Source organism: Sander vitreus, chromosome 22 (assembly GCF_031162955.1).
Source record: "Sander vitreus isolate 19-12246 chromosome 22, sanVit1, whole genome shotgun sequence".
Lineage (NCBI taxonomy): Eukaryota > Metazoa > Chordata > Actinopteri > Perciformes > Percidae > Sander > Sander vitreus.
This window is the reverse complement of record NC_135876.1, coordinates 25,368,882-25,387,446: the sequence shown is the minus strand read 5'-3', so window position 1 is coordinate 25,387,446 and position 18,565 is coordinate 25,368,882. Positions and strand designations below refer to the sequence as shown.

The window sequence follows — 18,565 nt, the reverse complement described above, 5'->3', positions numbered from 1 at the left end:
AATAGAGAGCCAACAAAAAAACAGCCTGCAGCAACGTCTGGCATATTCAGGTCATTCCACAACAATCCAACACCGGCACAGCGTTTCCACCACATACTGGAGAAACAAGTCCCCATTTTCTTCATTCTTAAAAAAAAATCTGAATTCATTTTGTCAGAAAGACACGGGCAAAGGGAGATGCATAATCTCCAGAACGCCAAAGGGACCGGACCAAGCGGCGCTTTCTGACGCGATGGGAGTGAGAATGTGTTGAATAAAACAACAACTCAGCAGAGAAAAATGAACATATCTCAGAATCTTTCCTTACTCAAAAATAATAAACAAGAAATGTGATGATGTGTTGATTTGGAATTACAATAACAGGTGTCGATAGCTTTTGTTTACGGTAATCTGACCACAAACAAATGCCACTGCAAACCCATTTCCAACGCTTGCTGGTGCAAATAACGAGGTCCGCCATCGTCTAAAAAGGTTAATCCTTTATTTTGTAAATGCATTTATAAACAGCTACAAAAAGAATGACTGTGCAAGATTAACAACGAGCAGACGAGATCTCGAAACTTCACTCGCACACAGCTGAGGTTGAAAAACTGTGTGGCTTCCCAGAACCTAATTCCTCAATCCCCTTCTCAGCTCTGATCAGTCCCTCCAGAAAAACATGATTATACGATCCCATAACTCAATGCATGATCAGCCAAAGTCTGCATATTTATGCGCATTTGTTCAAATACGTATATAAAATTGCTGATTTCCGCGCAAAATACGCGGGGCTTGCATGATGTCATAATCCCCGCATTTTCATTGCAAAAAAAGTCCCAAATATCTCAGCAGAAAGATGAAAAATGTTGTTTACTTCACACAAGAGCAGCCAGTTTCCCCTGTTGCCATGAGAACGTAACGAAGTGACGTAACGAAGTGACGTAACGAAGTGACGTGATGAAGTGACGTAATGAAGTGACGTAACGAAGTGACGTAATGAAGTGACGTGAACGTCATCTAAAAGCTGTAAACCCCGCGATGAAGCCACGAGAAGTTCCCGCTATAACATCGCATAAATATCCTGCATATTCCATCACAGTTTTTAAGAAAACGATCAACAATCACAAAAAACTCCACATTTTTCTGGAAGGACTGATTAGCACACACACACACACACACACACACACACACACAGGACGGACACAGGACGGTCACACACACCCCTAAATTGGCTACAACAGCTTTTACTTTTTGGAGAACAAGGTACCATACGTGTACCAGCAGAGACTCAGATAACGGTGCTGATGTGGTTGTAGTTTTAATGGACTACAAAGTCCACCTGCAAATGCATTAACATGATGGAAGTCGATGTTATGATGAAGTCATTTTCAGATGGGTTTTCTGTCCCTACACGCAAGGCGGTGGACCGAGCCGGCCGCCTGTCTCTCTGGATGGAAATGGTTTTATTTGGACCAACATCATGGGGGGGGGGGCATTTCTCATCTGGCCACTCAATAATTCAACACAGCGGCGGTCGGCATGAAGGCTAGCGGGGAGCGTCGGCTCTCAGATGTCCGTGCAGAGCGCCGGGTGTTATGACAGCTGAAGACGCTGTCCCAATCTCACCCCAACACACACACACACACGTTTGTTTCACTATCTTTGTGGGGACCCGTCATTGACATAATGCATTCCCTAGTTCCTTACCCTAACCTTAACCATCACCACTAAATGCCTAACCTTAACCCTTACCCTCACCCTAACCAGAACCTCATTCTAACCCTAATCCTAAAACCAAGTCTTAACCCTCAAACAGACCTTTAACCTTGGGGGGGTCCAGCATTTTTGCCCCACAAGTATACTGTATTCCCCGGTTTTTGGACACCATGAGTATAGTAACACACACACACACACACACACACACACACACACACAATCTTGACCCAGAAAAACTAAAAAAGTTGCTCGGTCGACGGGAAGACAACACAAGGGCGAAATACTACGAAAAAGATCTTTGTTAACTAAATTCAATACTTGATGGCTTTGTTTTCAGAACATTAAATAAGACTTCAACACTTAATATCCCACGGGTACCCTGTGAAAAATACACAGTTGCAGCCGTATTTTCCGGACTATAAGTCGCTCCGGACTATAAGTCGCATCAGTCAAAAAATGCGTCATGAAGAGGAAAAAAACATATAGTCTAGTCTCACTGGACTATAAGTCACATTTATTTAGAAGTTTATTTCACAAAATCCAAGACCAAGAACAGACATTTAATCTGGAAAGGCAAGTTATTAAACTACCCAACAGCCCCCAGAACAAGGGGCTGAATACGGTAGGTGTCCTCTACGTTAACGTAACGTAACAGCTCTGTTGACGAGCCTCTCCCAGCAGCACGTTGTTCAAGCACCCATCTGTGGACTCCTTCCTCCTTCCTCCAGCTCCAGCTCTGTTTCTTCATTGCAGTAAGTCGCAGGACCAGCCAAAGTATGAAAAAAAAAAACTGTGACTTAATAGTCCGGAAAATACGGTAATCTAGTAGCATTGTGAACAGTATTGGCTCTAACAGCAGTGGCGGGCAGGGTTGGGATTGATTTCCAGAAGACCTTCAGCGACAGACTCAGACTCCCACGATGCACCACAGAGCACCACAGGAGCTCGTTCCTGCCTGTGGCCATCAAAACTTGTAACTCCTCCCCCGATTGTTACGAGCATAGGGTCCTATCTTGCACCCAGACCAGCGCGAAAGCCCGACGCAGTTGTCAGTTTTTCGTCCAGCGCCCGCCCTGTGTGTGTCTGCGTATGTGTGTGTGTGTGTCTGTGTGTGTGTGTGTGTGTGTGTGTGTGTGTGTCTGTGTGTGTGTGTCTGTGTATGTATGTATGTGTATGTCTGTGTGTGTCTGTATGTATGTATGTATGTATGTATGTGTGTGTGTGTGTGTGTGTGTGTGTCTGTGTCTGTGTCTGTATGTGTATGTATGTGTCTGTGTGTGTATATGTGTCTGTGTATGTATGTGTGTGTGTGTGTGTGTGTGTGCGTATGTATGTGTGTCTGTGTCTGTGTGTGTGTGTATGTGTGTGTCTGTATGTGTGTGTCTGTCTGTCTGTATGTGTGTGTGTGTCTGTATGTGTGTGTGTCTGTATGTGTGTGTCTGTATGTGTGTGTGTATGTGTATGTATGTGTCTGTGTGTGTATGTATGTGTCTGTGTATGTATGTGTGTGTCATGTGTGTGTGTGTCTGTGTGTGTGTGTATGTGTGTGTCTGTATGTGTGTGATGTGTGTGTCTGTATGTGTGTGTGTCTGTATGTCTGTATGTGTGTGTGTCTGTATGTGTGTGTGTGTCTGTATGTGTGTGTCTGTATGTGTGTGTATGTGTGTGTGTCTGTATGCGTGTGTATGTGTGTGTCTGTATGTGTGTGTCTGTGTGTGTCTGTATGTGTGTGTGTCTGTATGTGTGTGTATGTGTGTGTCTGTATGTGTGTGTATGTGTGTGTGTGTGTGTGTGTGTGTCTGTATGTGTGTGTGTGTCTGTATGTGTGTGTGTGTGTGTGTGTGTGTGTGTGTGTGTCTGTATGTGTGTGTGTGTCTGTATGTGTGTGTCTGTATGTGTGTGTCTGTGTGGTATATATAAATGTGACTGTGAGTAACTGCAACTAAAAAATGTCCCTGAGGGGATCAATAAAGTATTCTGATTCTGATTAAATGCAGAGCGTGTCACAGTCAGCAAGGCAGAACACACAGAGTCCTGACTCCTGACGGGACCGGAGCAGCAGGAGGCCGCACACAAATCAGGTCAGTGGTCAGGTACAAACTAGGCCACGCACCCCGAGTCTAGAACTAACCGTCTGTCCAACACGCTGCTGCCACACACAGTAGGGCTGCACAATGAATCACAATTTTATCAATATCCAAATGCAGGGGGGTGCAATACTTGTTAAAGGCAAAATATGTGTCATACCATTCTGTATTATATATGTATTGTAGTATTGTGGTGCTGCAGAGATGTCACAGCCTACAAATCCTATCCTACAGACTACAGAAGACATCTTTGTGGGGCGACCTTTAGTTCACCCAGTAGAGTGTGCACCCCATGTAGGCTGAGTCCTTTGCAGCAGCCCAGGTTTGAATCAGACCCGCAGCCCTTTGCTGCACGTAAACTTCTCTCTCTCTCTCTCTCTCCCCCTTTCCTGTCTATCCACTGTCACTATCCAATAAAGGGAAATGCCCCCAAAAAATATCTTAAAAAGGTCTTATGACATGGTGCTCTTTGGATGCTTTCATATAGGCCTTAGTGGTCCCCTAATACTGGATCTGAAGTCTCTTTTATATAGACCTTAGTGGTCCCCTAATACTGTATCTAAAGTCTCTTTTATATAGACCTTAGTGGTCCCCTAATACTGTATCTGAAGTCTCTTTTATATAGACCTTAGTGGTCCCCTAATACTGTATCTAAAGTCTCTTTTATATAGACCTTAGTGGTCCCTAATACTGTATCTGAAGTCTCTTTTATATAGACCTTAGTGGTCCCTAATACTGTATCTAAAGTCTCTTTTATATAGACCTTAGTGGTCCCCTAATACTGTATCTGAAGTCTCTTTATATAGGCCTTAGTGGTCCCCTAATACTGTATCTAAAGTCTCTTTTATATAGACCTTAGTGGTCCCTAATACTGTATCTAAAGTCTCTTTTATATAGACCTTAGTGGTCCCCTAATACTGTATCTGAAGTCTCTTTATATAGGCCTTAGTGGTCCCCTAATACTGTATCTGAAGTCTCTTTTATATAGGCCTTAGTGGTCCTCTAATACTGTATCTGAAGTCTCTTTTATATAGACCTTAGTGGTCCCCTAATACTGTATCTGAAGTCTCTTTTATATAGACCTTAGTGGTCCCCTAATACTGTATCTGAAGTCTCTTTTATATAGGCCTTAGTGGTGACCAAATATAATAATAATGAGACTAAAATGATCATTCCCTCCAAAATCATGAATCATATCACAATTGCAGTATATCAGTTAACATAATCACAATTAGATATTGTCCTCACATCGTGCAGCCCTAGCTCGCTTTTTTAGTTTTAAATGATCACTTTTAAGGCTTGTTTGGTGACAGCTGGACTTCTTCACCCCACAACGTAACCTTAGGTCATTTGGTAGGTCAGTCTTGGTCATTCCCTGGTCAAAACTTGTTAGAAATGAGCTTCCACGTAGCCATGTACATTTTTAAAAAGTTTCTATATCAGAAATTTGGGTTTCTTTCAACCAAAATGTCCAAATAATAACGTGGATGGTTCCCTGCAACGCTCTTCACACGTAAAATAAACGATCAGTTCACTACTTTCATTGAATGTGGGTGTTTTATTCATTAGTCTAGAAATCTAGACCACCCTAGCAGCAGCAAATGTAATCTGCAGCAGGGTCGTCTAGCAACTCTCCGTTGGCTTGCGAGCTGGAAAAACCAAACTCTAGTCAGGCCAATCACATCGTGTATAGAGTGGGTGGGCGGGGCTTATGGCTGCTGCTGCTGCTGGTGAACAGCGTCTCTGGAAGACTTGGAGTTCAGCTTTTCTTTGAGGAAAGAACAAAGAACGGCCCTGAAGTCATTCTTAAAAAAGATAGATGTGTTCGGAGTTTAAAGTGTAATCTATCAGCTAGCATTGCTCTGATTGGTTGGAGAGCTATCCTATTGCGTGCCAACACGTTCTCACACCCATCTCGTAAAATATGGACACTTGGTCAGGTGCCTTTGTTGTTCTTATTGACGCTAAAAGTCTCCTTTAGCGCTATAAGTAAACGTGCTTGGTCGGGACTATTGACGTCCCTTTAGCGCTATAAGTAAACGTGCTTGGTCGGGACTATTGACGTCCCTTTAGCGCTATAAGTAGACCGTGCTTGGTCGGGACTATTGACGTCCCCTTTAGAGCTATAAGTAACGTGCTTGGTCGGGACTATTGACGTCCCTTTAGCGCTATAAGTAAACGTGGTCGGGACTATTGACGTCCCTTTAGCGCTATAAGTAACCGTGCTTGGTCGGGACTATTGCCGTCCCTTTAGCGCTATAAGTAGACGCGCTTGGTCGGGACTATTGACGTCCCTTTAGAGCTATAAGTAAACGTGCTTGGTCGGGACTATTGACGTCCCTTTAGCGCTATAAGTAGACGCGCTTGGTCGGGACTATTGCCGTCCCTTTAGCGCTATAAGTAAACGTGCTTGGTCGGGACTATTGACGTCCCTTTTGATGCAGTTATGTTAAGGAAAGGGTCGTGGGTCGGCGTACGGTTCTGTGACACGCGGGAGGAAAGAAAAAAACGACTACAGCAAGCGTGACAAGCGGGACATGAACCCCGCTCTCCTGGGTGAAAGTCCTGTGTCGCCTCATTTCATTGCCATTTTCTTTCAGTTGTTGAACCGTTAAAGAAATCCCAATCGTGGGCTGCAACCGGGTCAACAGAGAGGGAAACTGAAACTTCCAGGTCGGCTCCAGAAGAGACTTGATTCAACATCACATTCAGCAGTATGTTAACCAAACCAAGTGAAACGGCGTGTGCCAGCATATAACAGAAGCAGAGGCGCACAAATTATTTCAAAAGAAGCTCCAACATGTATCTGGATGGAAGGCAATGGGCCCAAAATAAACGTGGATGTTGAAGAATCCAGTACTTCTTCGTAGACAGCATATGTTTGAATAAATAGGGAAGTAAAGCACTGTGCCGTAAAACTCACATTACTTTTTAGCTGCACAAAATGTGGAATAGGGAACGTGTGTGTGTGAACATGTGTCTGTGTACATATGTGTATGTGTGTGGGTGTGTGTACATATGCGTGTGTGCATGCACATATGTGTGTGTGTACATACTGTATGTGTGTACATATGTGTGCGTGCGTGCACATGTATACAAATGTCAGTGTTTGTGATGTGCGTGTACAAATGTGTGTGTACAAATGTGTGCGTGCGTGTACATGTGTGTGTAAATACTGTATGTGTGTCTATACATACTGTATGTGTGTGTACATATATGTGTGTGTGTACATATATGTGTGTGTGTACATACTGTATGTGTGTGTACACATGTGCGTGTTTGTACATACATATGTGTGTGTGTACATACTGTATGTGTGTACATATGTGTGTGTGTGTGTGCAAGCACACGTGTATGTGTGTGCACGTATACGTATGCGTGTACGTGTGTGTGTGTGTGTACGTGCGCGTGTACATATGTGTGTGTGTGTGTGTGTGTGTGTGTTGTAGGATGGACAGGAGTAGACGGCATATTGAATATCAACCAATCTTTATATTTTTCCGTTTTATGACTGTTTTGTGTATATGTATATATCTGCATCTTGACCACCCGAATTTCCCTATTTTGGGATAGTAAATTACTACTACTACTACTACTACTACTACTACTAATCCCAGAAACATCAGCTACACTAATAATACTAAAACACTGACAGGGAACACTTTTTACTACTTTAACTAAGTTTTGCTGTGTATATACTTTCACTTAAGTAAAGTATTGAATGCCGGACTTTCACTTCTTACGGAGTATTTCCACAGTGTGGTATTAGTACTTTTACTTTAGTTACATTTTGAATGTTTTTGTGAGCGAGGACATCAGGGTGGCTGATGTAAACACAGCCGTTAGCTGCTAGCTACATTAGCATCTTTTCCAACCGCTGATACCCGGTTCAAACGGACAGAGCCGCGGATCCAGGTGAGTCCGGAGCCATGTCTCACCTGTAGTTGTACGAGGGGAACTTCTTGCTCTCCGTCAGCATCATCCTGTACAGAGAAATCACCTGTGCTCGTGTGGACGCCGCCATGATGTCCCTAACGCTGCTCCTTGACAGTTTAAAGCGTCAGGACCCTTAGTGACGCGCGTCCACAACAGCGCCTGTATAAAAATACCAGCGTTGTCTTCTCTTACTATCTTTCTGAGTTGATTTTACTCCAAGTTTTCACATTGATAGACTCTACTGTCATTACACTTAACCAAAAAAACAATTAAAAATAATTTTGAACACGATATAAAACACAGTAGACACACAGGCACGTCCTCGCCGACTGGACTGCAGCTCAACGCTGGAGTGTGACAGAAGGTGAGTTTAGCTTCGTTTTAACCTCTTAAAAAGTGCACGTTTACACAGTTATGATAGATTTTTATGAATGGACGATGCTGTGAGGTTTTAGGGGCTGACTTCAGGACACAAACCGGCAGCATGTCGCTTCACACACGCGCTTTTTTCCCCTCCAAAAGGTGGTTGTTATGGAGCAGCATGTTAGCTGCTATGCTACAAACACTCCTGACAGCAGCGCGGCTCTAAAGTTGGCTTGTTGTTATTGTTTTATTATGAGGGAAATGTACACAGACACAGAGCTAATGACGCATCAGAATATCCCAAAAGTGTATCTAGGTTATCATGCATGCACGTGCTGTGTTACTGTGTGCACGTGTGCATGACCTTTCTGTCAGGTTATGTGTTATTAGTGTTGGAGGAAGTACTAATCCCACACAGTCCCCTCTCCTGTCTTTCCTTGTTTTCTTCCTTCTTTTTTTCCTTCCTTCTTTGTCTCATCCTTCCTTCTTTGTCTCTTCCTTCCTTCCTTCTTTGTCCCTTCCTTCCTTCCTTCTTTGTCTCTTCCTACCTACCTTCCTTCCTTCTTTGTCCCTTCCTACCTTCCTTCCTTCCTTCCTTCTTTGTCTCTTCCTTCCTTCCTTCTTTGTCCCTTCCTACCTTCCTTCTTTGTCCCTTCCTACCTTCCTTCTTTGTCCCTTCCTTCCTTCCTTCTTTGTCTCTTCCTTCCTTCCTTCTTTGTCCCTTCCTACCTTCCTTCTTTGTCCCTTCCTATCCTTCCTTGTCTCTTCCTTCCTTCTTTGTACCTTCCTTCCTTCTTTGTCCCTTCCTACCTTCCTTCCTTCCTTCTTTGTCCCTTCCTACCTACCTTCCTTCCTTCTTTCTTTGTACCTTCCTTCCTTCCTTCTCTCTTCCTTCCTTCCTTCCTTCTTTGTCTCTTCCTTCCTTCCTTGTCCCTTCCTTCCTTCTTTGTCCCTTCCTACCTTCCTTCCTTGTCTCTTCCTTCCTTCTTTGTCCCTTCCTACCTTCCTTCCTTCCTTCTTTGTACCTTCCTTCCTTCTTTGTCCCTTCCTACCTTCCTTCCTTCCTTCTTTGTCCCTTCCTACCTTCCTACCTTCCTTCCTTCCTTGTCTCTTCCTTCCTTCCTTCTTTGTCCCTTCCTACCTACCTACCTTCCTTCCTTCCTTCCTTCTTTGTCCCTTCCTTCCTTCTTTGTCTCTTCCTACCTTCCTTCCTTCTTTGTCTCTTCCTTCCTACCTTCCTTCCTTCTTTGTCTCTTCCTTCCTTCTTTGTCTCTTCCTTCCTTCCTTCCTTCTTTGTCTCATCCTTCCTTCTTTGTCTCTTCCTTCCTTCCTTCTTTGTCCCTTCCTACCTACCTTCCTTCCTTCTTTGTCTCTTCCTTCCTTCCTTCCTTCTTTGTCTCTTCCTTCCTTCCTTCTTTGTCTCTTCCTTCCTTCCTTCTTTGTCTCTTCCTACCTTCCTTCCTTCCTTCTTTGTCTCTTCCTTCCTTCCTTCTTTGTCCCTTCCTACCTTCCTTTTTTGCCCCTCTCCTTCCTTCTTTGTCCCTTCCTACCTTCTTTGTCCCTTCCTTTACCTTCCTTCCTTCCTTCCTTCCTTCTGTCTCTTCCTTCCTTCCTTCCTTCCTTCCTTCCTTCTTTGTCTCTTCTTCCTTCCTTCTTTGTCTCTTCCTTCCTTCCTTCTGTCTCTTCCTTCCCTCTTTGTCCCTTCCTACCTTCCTTCCTTCCTTCTTTGTACCTTCCTTCCTTCCTTCCTTCCTTCTCTTTGTCTCCTTCCTTCCTTCCTTCTGTCTCTTCCTTCCTTCCTTCTTTGTCTCTTCCTTCTTCCTTCCTTCCTTCTTTTCTTCCTTCCTTCCTTCCTGTCTCTTCCTTCCTTCCTTCCTTCTTTGTCTCTTCCTTCCTTCTTTGTCTCTTCCTTCCTTCCTTCCTTCCTGTCCCTTCCTACCTTCCTTCCTTCCTTCCTTCTTTGTCTCTTCCTTCCTTCCTTCTTCTGTCCTTCCTTCTCTTCCTTCCTTCCTTCCTTCTTTGTCTCTTCCTTCCTTCCTTCTTTGTCCCTCTTCCTACCTTCCTTCTTTGTCTCTTCCTTCCTTCTTTGCCTTCCTTCCTTCCTTCCTTCCTTTGTCTCTTCCTTCCTTCCTTCTTTGTCCCTTCCTACCTTCCTTCCTTCCTTCTCTTCCTACCTTCCTTCCTTTGTCTCATCCTTCCTTCTTTGTCTCTTCCTACCTTCCTTCCTTCTTTGTCTCTTCCTTCCTTCCATCTTTGTCTCTTCCTACCTTCTTTCCTTCTTTGTCTCTTCCTTCCTTCCTTCCTTCTTTGTCTCATCCTTCCTTCTTTGTCTCTTCCTTCCTTCTTTCCTTCTTTGTCTCTTCCTTCCTTCTTTGTCTCTTCCTTCCTTCCTTCTCTGTCTCTTCCTTCCTTCCTTCTCTGTCTCTTCCTTCCTTCCTTCCTTCCTTCTTTGTCTCTTCCTACCTTCCTTCTTTGTCTCTTCCTTCCTACCTTCCTTCTTTGTCTCTTCCTCCCTTCCTTCCTTCCTTCTTTGTCTCTTCCTTCCTTCCTTCTTTGTCTCTTCCTACCTTCCTTCTTTGTCTCTTCCTTCCTTCCTTCCTTCTTTGTCCCTTCCTTCTTTGTCTCTTCCTCCCTCCTTCCTTCCTTCTTTGTCTCTTCCTTCCTTCCTTCCTTCTTTGTCCCTTCCTTCTTTGTCTCTTCCTTCCTTCCTTCCTTCCTTCCTTCCTTGTCTCTTCCTTCCTTCCTTCCTTCCTTCTTTGTCTCTTCCTACCTTCCTTCTTTGTCTCTTCCTTCCTTCCTTCCTTCCTTCTTTGTCCCTTCCTTCTTTGTCTCTTCCTCCCTCCTTTCCTCCTTGTTTCTTTCCTTCGGTCTCTTCTTGTTTTATGTTTTCATTCATGTACTTGTACGTGTGTGTGTGTGTGTGTGTGTGTGTGTGTGTGTGAGAGATTCTGTGTGTGAAATATGCTCTTTAGCAGATGATGTGTGAAAGGTCAGAGACACATCCTGTTTATTGATGTCCTGCTGTCTTTTAGTGTAAAGGTCAACGTGTGTGTGTGTGCGTGTGTGTGTGTGTGTGTGTGTGTGACACACAGTAATTGTGTCTTATTCAGTTTACTGTCGCATAAAACAAAGAAAAGCAGCAGAACATTTTGGCATTTCAGCTTGAAACACATTTTATTTTGTCAATAAAATATCTGTCAATGAATTAATAACTTCAGCTTTAATGAACTTGTTTGATGTAGAGCTGCAAAGATTAACGATTAATCGATTAGCTATCAACTATTAAATTAATCACACACACACACACACACACAGACAGACAGGTTTAATAGTGTTAATGGCCAGTTTTTGGTATTAGTAGTGGTGACTGTCCTTCAGTCTAGTACTAGAACTATGGTGACCGTGCTTCAGCCTAGTACTAGAACTATGGTGACCGTGCCTCAGCCTAGTACTAGAACTATGGTGACCGTGCCTCAGCCTAGTACTAGAACTATGGTGACCGTGCTTCAGCCTAGTACTAGAACTATGGTGACTGTGCTTCAGTCTAGTACTAGAACTATGGTGACCGTGCTTCAGCCTAGTACTAGAACTATGGTGACTGTCCTTCAGCCTAGTACTAGTACTATGGTGACCGTGCCTCAGCCTAGTACTATGGTGACCGTGCCTCAGCCTAGTACTAGTACTATGATGACCGTGCCTCAGCCTAGTACTAGAACTATGGTGACCGTGCCTCAGCCTAGTACTAGTACTATGGTGACTGTCCTTCAGCCTAGTACTAGTACTATGGTGACCGTGCCTCAGTCTAGTACTAGAACTATGATGACCGTGCCTCAGCCTAGTACTAGAACTATGGTGACCGTGCTTCAGCCTAGTACTAGAACTATGGTGACTGTCCTTCAGCCTAGTACTAGAACTATGATGACCGTGCTTCAGCCTAGTACTAGAACTATGGTGACCGTGCTTCAGCCTAGTACTAGAACTATGGTGACCGTGCTTCAGCCTAGTACTAGAACTATGGTGACCGTGCCTCAGCCTAGTACTAGAACTATGGTGACTGTGCCTCAGCCTAGTACTAGTACTATGTGCCTCAGTCTAGTACTAGAACTATGGTGACCGTGCCTCAGCCTAGTACTAGTACTATGATGACCGTGCCTCAGCCTAGTACTAGTACTATGGTGACCGTGCCTCAGCCTAGTACTAGTACTATGGTGACTGCCTCAGCCTAGTACTAGAACTATGGTGACCGTGCCTCAGCCTAGTACTATGGTGACCGTGCCTCAGCCTAGTACTATGGTGACCGTGTTTCAGCCTAGCACTAGTACTATGGTGACCGTGCCTCAGCCTAGTACTAGAACTATGGTGACCGTGCCTCAGCCTAGCACTAGTACTATGGTGACCGTGCCTCAGCCTAGTACTAGAACTATGATGACCATGCCTCAGCCTAGTACTAGAACTATGGTGACCGTGCCTCAGCCTAGTACTAGTACTATGGTGACCGTGCCTCAGCCTAGTACTAGTACTATGGTGACTGTGCCTCAGCCTAGTACTAGAACTATGGTGACTGTGCCTCAGTCTAGTACTAGTACTATGGTGACTGTCCTTCAGCCTAGTACTAGAACTATGGTGACTGTGTCTCAGCCTAGTACTAGTACTATGGTGACCGTGCCTCAGCCTAGTACTAGAACTATGGTGACCGTGTCTCAGCCTAGTACTAGTACTATGGTGACCGTGTCTCAGCCTAGTACTAGTACTATGGTGACCGTGCTTCAGCCTAGTACTAGAACGAATGGTGACTGTGCCTCAGCCTAGTACTAGTACTATGGTGACTGCCTCAGCCTAGTACTAGAACTATGGTGACCGTGCTTCAGCCTAGTACTAGAACTATGATGACCGTGCCTCAGCCTAGTACTAGTACTATGGTGACCGTGCCTCAGCCTAGTACTAGTAGCCATGGTGACTGCATCAGCCTAGTACTAGAACGTATGGTGACCGTGCTTCAGCCTAGTACTAGTACTATGGTGACCGTGCCTCAGCCTAGTACTAGTACTATGGTGACCGTGCCTCAGCCTAGTACTAGAACTATGGTGACTGTCCCTCAGTCTAGTACTAGAACTATGGTGACCGTGCCTCAGCCTAGTACTAGAACTATGGTGACCGTGCCTCAGCCTAGTACTAGAACTATGGTGACCGTGCCTCAGCCTAGTACTAGAACTATGATGACCGTGCCTCAGCCTAGTACTAGTACTATGGTGACCGTGCCTCAGCCTAGTACTAGTACTATGGTGACCGTGCCTCAGCCTAGTACTAGTACTATGGTGACCGTACCTCAGCCTAGTACTAGAACTATGATGACCGTGCCTCAGTCTAGTACTAGTACTATGGTGACCGTGCCTCAGTCTAGTACTAGTACTATGATGACCGTGCCTCAGCCTGTCTTTAATGAGTATAGTATATATATTTAATGAGATAACAAGTTCTTTGTGAGTGCAGCGTGGGTGGAAGCCCAATTTCAGATTTTCCTACAATGTGAGACAATAGAGGTTATGAAAGAGGTGTACTGTAACAGGAGATTGTGCACATTGTCCCTGTTTTTTGCAGAAATCTAATCATATCTGTGTTGAGAAGGTTGTGTGTGACTTTCAGCAAACTGTTTGCAAACCCCGACCGGATGAAGTGAGAACTAGTTGCAGAAAGTAGTCCCTGCGTCGACACGAGTTAGTTTGAAGTGTGTGTCGGTTGTTCTCACTTTGAATCACCGCTGTGAGCTGCAGATTGAGTTTTTCCTCTGTCTCCTTTCTGCCTGGTGGATCAAGGCCTCCCGACGTACCCCCCCCACCCCCCACATCGATCCCTTCCTCCCCGTGTTCAAAGCTGCGGAAGAGTCCGTCTGGGACACATCAGCCCGTGACCCGAACCTGATCGCCTACCAACCCGTTCACCCGTCCATCCGGCCGGCCGGTCCCCTTCCAGATCAGCAAGCTCTGCTGCACCGTTCGATCCACAGACTGAAGTAGGTGTGTGTGTGTGTGTGTGTGTGTGTGTGTGTGGGGGGGGGGTGTAGCAAAGCACATCATATTGATCCCTGTTTCATTCTGTGCATTTGCTTTCTATCTAAATCTGTGTGTGTGTGTCTCTCTGTGTGTCTGTGTGTCTCTGTGTGTGTGTGTCTCTCTGTGTGTGTGTCTGTGTGTCTCTCTGTGTGTGTGTGTGTGTGTGTGTCTCTGTCTGTCTGTGTGTGTGTGTGTGTGTGTGTCTCTGTCTGTCTGTCTGTCTGTCTGTGTGTGTGTGTGTGTGTGTGTATGCGCACGCATCGAAGTCTGTAACAGGTGCTGATATACGTTTTTTTGTGACTATTTAAAATTGTTTACTAAAAATGTATTTTGCTGTTGCAAAATAGTCGTATATAGATGTAGTTTCTACGTGGGTGTAACTAAAAACTTTAAAGACAAAACCATCCATCCATCTTCGTCCGCTTATCTGGTGTCGAGTCGCGGGGGTAGCAGCTCCAGCAGGGGACCCCAGACTTCCCTTTCCCTGAGCCACATTAACCAGCTCCGACTGGGGGATCCCGAGGCGTTCCCAGGCCAGGTTGGAGATATAATCCCTCCACCTAGTCCTGGGTCTTCCCCAGAGGCCTCCTCCCAGCTGGACGTCCCTCCACCTAGTCCTGGGTCTTTCCCGAGACCTCCTCCCAGCTGGACGTCCCTCCACCTAGTCCTGGGTCTTCCCCGAGGCCTCCTCCCAGCTGGACGTCCCTCCACCTAGTCCTGGGTCTTCCCCGAGGCCTCCTCCCAGCTGGACGTCCCTCCACCTAGTCCTGGGTCTTCCCCGAGGCCTCCTCCCAGCTGGACGTCCCTCCACCTAGTCCTGGGTCTTCCCCGAGGCCTCCTCCCAGCTGGACGTCCCTCCACCTAGTCCTGGGTCTTCCCCGAGACCTCCTCCCAGCTGGACGTCCCTCCACCTAGTCCTGGGTCTTCCCCGAGGCCTCCTCCCAGCTGGACGTGCCTGGAACACCTCCCTAGGGAGTAGAGCTTAGAACGGGCCCAAAAAATCAAGCCTGACCCTACCCGAGCCCGTGCACGTTGTGTCCGAGCCCGGCCCGGCCCGACACATTAACAGTGATTATGATCGTTCTCAACTACAACTCTTGAGTTGTTTGAACTGCAGAAATCAGTTCAGAATGATCTTAATGAATAATGCACCAAGGACGAAGCTGTTAGTTTATTCAGAACGGATCGCAAATGGATCCGAATGAAGAAACATTAAAAAAACCTCGACCCTAGCTGCTCCCTCAGCTGAATAGTGAGGGGACCAGATGAAGGCAGCATCATAATCAAAGCCCTGGAACCAAATAGGAGACTTTCTGGTCCCCATCACCTGATTGGCCGACAACAGTGCTGCAGAGTGGGGGAGACGTGATGTAGCCCAGTTTACCTCACACTCAAGTCAGGTCAGGACATCCACCCAGAGCTACGGGAGGAGCTGGAGAGGCAGAGCTTTCTCCCCACGAATAAGGCTTATAAAGTAATGATTAAAACACACACAAATGCTTGTTTAAGGGCCCGGCCCGATCATAGCGGCGTAAAATGTCGGCACGGCCCGGCCCGTTTCGGGCTCGGGCAGAGAATCTAAACTCTATCCTTACCACACGCCCAAACCACCTCAACTGGCTCCTTGTCGACGTATGACTGAGCCTCTCAGCCGATCTCTAAGGGAGATGCCAGCCACTGTCCCATTTACGTCATTGATTACGTCGAATCGTCCCAGCCCTACCAGCCACCCTCTTCAGGAAACCCATTTCGGCCGCTCGTACCCTGGATCTCGTTCTTTTGGTCATGACCCAGCTTTCATGACCATAGGTGAGGGTAGGAACGAAATCTGACCGGTACACCGAGAGCTTTGTCTTCTGGCTCAGTGAGTGTAATACCGCCCCCCCGCTGCGCCGACATCTTCCGCTCCATCGTCCCATCACTCGCGAACACGACCCTGAGGAGGTACCTGAACTCCTTCACAGGTGGGTGTAACTAAACCCCTTTAAAGCCAAAACAAATGGCAGGAAAAAGACAGGAAGACGCAACACTGTGTGACTAAAATTACATCAGCAGGTTAGCAAATATGTTAAATATCATTCATCCAAAGTACTGAATAAAACATCTGCATTTTAAAACGATCTGATAAAAAACTTTCAACAATTTTCCGAATGTCACTGCAAACATTACGTATATTTCTATTTATTTGTGAATGAATATTTTATGTCTAACCTCCCTCTCGCTGCATAATAAAGGAGTTTTCTAATGTCACGACGAGGAAACTGCAGCAGATGTAAACAAGCCCGACCTCTGCTTTAATTGGCTGGAAAAAAATGCAAATATAGTCAAAGTGAGCGGAGGCTTTGATGTGGAGGAGAGACGCTGCTGCAGGAAGTCCAAATCAAAGGCCACAGCGACTGGACTGAAGGGACATCTGTGGGGGGGATCCATAATGTTTACGGGGACTACGTTAGACGGTCAGAGACACACGTGTGCAGAATGTAAATCCTCAGAGTTATGGAGGGGTCTGTGGTGTATAGTAATGGACATAGTTAAAGTGGCCATATTCTGCTCATTTCCAGGTTCATAATTGTATTTTGAGGTTGTACCAGAATAGGTTTACATGGTTTAATTATCAAAAAACACCATATTTTTGTTGTTCTGCTCATTGCTGCAGCTCCTCTTTTCACCCTGTGTTCAGGTCTCTGTTTTAGCTACAGAGTGAGACCTCTCACTGCTGGAACATCTTTGTTGGCAGTCGCACATGCTCAGTACAAAGGTAAGGACTACATGCTCAGTAGCTAGGTAAGGACTACATGCTCAGTAGCTAGGTAAGGACTACATGCTCAGTAGCTAGGTAAGGACTACATGTTCAGTAGCTAGGTAAGGACTACACGCTCAGTAGCTAGGTAAGGACTACACGCTCAGTAGCTAGGTAAGGACTACACGCTCAGTAGCTAGGTAAGGACTACACGCTCAGTAGCTAGGTAAGGACTACACGCTCAGTAGCTAGGTAAGGACTACACGCTCAGTAGCTAGGTAAGGACTACACGCTCAGTAGCTAGGTAAGGACTACACGCTCAGTAGCTAGGTAAGGACTACACGCTCAGTAGCTAGGTAAGGACTACACGCTCAGTAGCTAGGGTAAGGACTACACGCTCAGTAGCTAGGTAAGGACTACACGCTCAGTAGCTAGGTAAGGACTACACGCTCAGTAGCTAGGTAAGGACTACACGCTCAGTAGCTAGGTAAGGACTACATGAGCTAGCTAGCTGTTTCTCCAACTTCAGTAGAACAAGGCAGGATTAGCTGGGAGACTTCTTCTAAACGAGGGAACACTTCCACCTTTGTGTTGAATACCTGCAGAACAGGGACATGGAAGTAGTTCTTTTGGAGATTATGGTGAACTAGTGTGTGTTGTAGCAGTGTTTTGCCATTGAGAACGAGCTAGCATGCTAACGGTTAGCCCCCTAGCCCCCTCGTCTTAGCTAGTGACGTAGAAAGCCGTGCAGATGTTGACCAGCTGACCCGGAGACTGAAGACAGGACACATTCAGAAACCGTATCTCACTCAGAACAGCATGGATTGGCATGGTTGTATTTCAGTTAGCCTAATAGCTGGGGGGGGTATGGTGAAGGGTATGTGATGATGTGGGGATGAAGGGAACTGGCCTTTCAAAATAAAAGTCTGCCTGCCTCTATGGGGATTTAACATAGGGCTGTACTGACTTATGCCCCCTGTATTTTAAGGAAGAACATTTATTTATTTATGATACATTATTCATTCACAAAGAAAAATGTATTATAAAGATGGAGGTATGTCCCTCTTTGGTTAATGTATTATAAAGATGGAGACGCTACATGGCGGCCGTCATTTGAGCGAGTCGCTCGTATGTATTCTGAATGTCGGATTCTACGTACGAGAATACTTTGATTACACATGAATGAGCTCATATTTGTGAAAGAAGAAAGGGGTTTTTGCTAAGAATCAACTCAATAATTACACAATGTAGGTTTACATTTGACTTGGTGAAACCTGTAGAAACCCTGCATCCCACAATGCTGTGTGGACTAGCCAGACCTTCCTCCGCAGCGCTGTGGAGGAAGGTCTGGCAATGCGAGACTACCATGTGCACCAGTGTCTGTTGTGTGTCTGCTCTGGTTGTGCTGCAGCAGCAGCAGCTTTGGGTCTGCTGTCCGAGCTGATCAGTGGGCTGTGAACGCTGATAGACTTTGCAAGGCAATTTTCTCAGTTATCCCTGCAGTGAAAAATGCCCAAAACGTTGGGACTGCATTAGGTGTTTGGGGCGGTGTGTAGAGCAGAGAGGTGCCGGGGGGAGATTGAACGTGGAGTCGGATGTGAGGAGAATGTGAGACTTGCTCATTTGGCCGCTGGAAATGTGCTCCACATGGCCTTCCCCCACAGTATAGTAATATAGTAATAGTGAAATATTGG

The 18,565-nt window shown here is 45.7% G+C and overlaps 1 protein-coding gene across 2 annotated transcripts in view; it reads left to right on the top strand.

Annotated features, from left to right (window-relative positions):
- Positions 1 to 8,056: 8,056 nt before the first annotated feature.
- Positions 8,057 to 18,565, top strand: part of fars2 (phenylalanyl-tRNA synthetase 2, mitochondrial) — a 149,884-nt gene continuing 139,375 nt past the window's right edge. The window contains exons 1-2 of one of the 2 annotated variants that reach the window (XM_078281002.1): positions 8,057 to 8,082; positions 13,895 to 14,095. The gene's annotated coding sequence lies outside the window, so the exon portion shown is untranslated. The remainder of the gene's footprint in view (positions 8,083 to 13,894; positions 14,096 to 18,565) is intronic. The other variant, XM_078281001.1, reaches the window with a different exon arrangement.